The 3,269-nt window shown below is 40.8% G+C and overlaps 1 pseudogene; it reads right to left on the bottom strand.

Annotated features, from left to right (window-relative positions):
• Nucleotides 1-366: 366 nt before the first annotated feature.
• On the bottom strand, nucleotides 367-1,125 carry LOC117720448 (L-lactate dehydrogenase A chain pseudogene; annotated as a pseudogene).
• Nucleotides 1,126-3,269: the final 2,144 nt, after the last annotated feature.

Genomic DNA, 3,269 nt, shown 5'->3' with positions numbered 1-3,269 from the left:
TCAGGGTCCAGGGCGGGCTTCCCACGCCGCCAGCTGTTGGTGGGCTGGCGGCGGCTGCATCGGCAAGGTTCCAGGGTTCCAAAAGCTGGGAATCAGGCAGAGAGACCATGGACATGTGGAGTCTGGTTTTCCAAAGCTTTATTGTTCATGACATGGTAAATGGATGCAGGTGATACGTGCTTCCCTCCGCCAAAGGCCAGGGGACTCTCATTTTATAGGGAAGGAAAAAGGGGAGGGAATAACTTAATTAGCTACGCCCCTGGCCTTTTGATAATTCATTAATATTTAAATCTCTGGAGGTAGAGACTTGTTAATCACGCCCTCTACCTGTGCCCTACGTGACTGAAGGTAACAGGTTAAATGAAGTTACCTCGTCCAAGGCCCAACAACCTTATACACACTCCTCTCAACCATCTGCTTGTAAACATCCTTCCACTGCCCCTTATCTACATTAGTGCCCAGTTCTGGGTTCAGAGACTTCAGGGAGATGCCAGTAACGTTGACACCACTCCACACAGGCACACTCGAGTCATGCTCTTCCAGGACCCACTCGTGACTGCTCAGTGGGTGAACTCCCAGCTTTTCTCCCATCAGATAATGGAATTGAGCTGAATCCAGATTGTAACCACTTCCAATAACTCGGCTTTTGGGAAAGCCACTGATTTTCCAAGCCAAGTAGGTCAAGATATCCACTGGGTTTGAGACAATAAGCAGCTTGCAGTGTGGACTGTACTTCACAGTGTTGGGAATGATGAACTTGAAGATGTTCACGTTTCGCTAGACCAAATTGAACTGGCTCTTTCCTTCTTCCTGATGGCTCCGGCTGTGATAATGACCAGTTTGGAGTTCCCAGTTACAGAATCGTCTTTGCTGGAGACAATTTTTGGTGTTTTAAGGAAAAGGCTGCCATGCTGGAGATCTACCATCTCTCCCTTTAGCTTATCTTCTATGACATCAACAAGGGCAAGCTCATCTGCCAAGTACTTCATTAAGATATGGATGGCACAAGCCTTGCCAACAGCACCAACTCCAACAACTGTAATCTTGTTCTGGGGGGCCTGTTCTTCCTTAAGAAGACTCACAATCAGCTGGTCCTTGAGGGTTGCCATCTTGGACTTTGAATCTTTTGAGACCACTAGTGCATGATGGCAGGTGAGCAGCAGAAATATTGCCACTCTCCAATATTTATTCCTTTAAATTTACCTGATAACTCATAATTCTTAAGAGCCAATAAATCCTAGTTTATGTTGGCCATCTAAGGAGGTGTATTATAAATGAGAAAAAGCTCAGGATCCTAGGGCAATGTTTGACATATCTTACCCAAGGGAAAGAATTTTTTTCCATAGAATATTAAAAAAGCACATGACCCATTCCATATGATGCATTCTGTATCATTAACAGCTGTATTTGCAACACAAAACTGATGGGAAGAAGAATTTGTGTTTACTGAACAGCTCTTCCACAAGACCTCTCCACTGGCTGTCTTCTCTAATGTCTGAGGGAGATTACAGCGGTTTGTCAACTTCATTCAGCAAATAAAGAAACCAAGTCAAATTTTCTCAAAGGGAAAAGTTAGCCCAATTCTAGCGACAGAAAAATGAACCAGTTCTTTCTATTATAGTCTCCAGCATGGTGATCTACAACTAAGCATAGTTGGAATCTTTCAAAAGATTCTGCCTTCAGAAATTTAGAGGCACTTTGATTGGTTGACTAAGGGAATAGAGTCAGTTACATAGGATGAGTTGAGATAACAGTTGCTCCTTCATGTGTCAATTAGGACAAATCTCCAGTAAGTTCTGATTGGAATCACACCAGTTAAATCGGAACTATCTCTATTGGCCAATACATGTACATGGACAACTTGTTCAATTTTAAATCCCATGACTTAGTCAGAAAGACTCACTTTTCAATGAAAATCTATTTATATTATATAATATTCTCTTCATCAGCTATGGTCAAGTTTTGGTGTCTGCATCAACCTAGAAAAAAATTCTATGTCATCTTGACAACACTGCTAATATATACACTAAAAATCACTCAGGCAGAACCAGTTTTTTATCCATAGATCTAGTACTCTAATTAAAGCCAAAAAAAGTCAATCTAGTAGTCATGGGATTGACCAAGGATTCATCTCCCTTAATCTCCACCTAAGAATAGGCTAATTCAAAAATCATGTTACAGAGTTAATGTCTCTTGAGAAAATGACTTTCTGATGTAAAATGCATCTTCCTTCTTAATATCTCAGTATTTATATGCAAGTTAAATTGTTTATTTAGCAAATTATACCTCAAAAGTAACCAGATCAGTCTATGAAGAACACGTTAGAGCAAACCCCATGTAACCTAGGTGCTCATTACTTGACTAGCCTCGAACCTCCAGCTTTCTGAACATACTCATCACTGAGTATGCACTTGCCTTTAGACTCCTTTTCAAGGGGTGTTTGTTTGACTGTACTGGAGCCCAACCTTAGGTCCTGTCCATATTAGGCAAGTCCTCTGCTACTGAGCTACATCCTCCATCTTCTGTGAAAGTAGATATCCTTAGTTCTAGCTATCTTTAGTCTCAATATTTTTGTTCAATGTCTTACTTCATCATGTTTCTACTATTCCAATATTGTCAGATAGCCTTAAAGGCCATTAAAGATAGACCTTTCCCTCCCAACTCCCCGATAACAATAGAAAGAAATACTATCACAATGGCCCATCCTTAGCCCTCTTCTTCAGTATAATAGAATATCCTTGTTTTTGCATAGAGACATGACTTTCTGATTTGGCCCAAAGATTATAACACAATGCACTATTTATTATTTTTGCTCCTAGAGGTAACCCAGGTAGGTCTACCAGCTAGATACCCAGGAGTCTCCCCAATCCCCACTTCCTACTGTAAAGCAAATTCATCTGAAGATTTTTTCACAGAAGTACTCTTGCTCTCACTCAAGTGAGTATAACATTCCATTTGACTCTTTTACTTTGTAATATTGGCCCAGGTCCTGACTTGCTTTCCTTGATGTTCTTGGATTTCCCACAGTTTTATTTGAAACTTCTGTCCTTTTCCACTATGTAGATGCTTGTGAAACTGTGTTGCTAAACAAACCTGCTTTCTCAGACCCTAACTCAAAACAATGGCTATTTATTGTCCTTTTTTTCATCTCTCTCTTCCTACAGCTGCCAAGATTTACAGCTTCCCTACCCTGTCATTGTTCTCTCAAAGTCTAACAGAATAATCCTCAAGCCCCTTCTAAGCCCCTTTCTAACTTAGAATCCAAAATA

The sequence above is a fragment of the Arvicanthis niloticus genome, chromosome 15 (assembly GCF_011762505.2).
Source record: "Arvicanthis niloticus isolate mArvNil1 chromosome 15, mArvNil1.pat.X, whole genome shotgun sequence".
In the NCBI taxonomy this organism is placed as follows: domain Eukaryota; kingdom Metazoa; phylum Chordata; class Mammalia; order Rodentia; family Muridae; genus Arvicanthis; species Arvicanthis niloticus.
The sequence above is the reverse complement of the archived record's forward strand: the minus strand, read 5'-3'. Positions and strand labels throughout refer to the sequence as shown.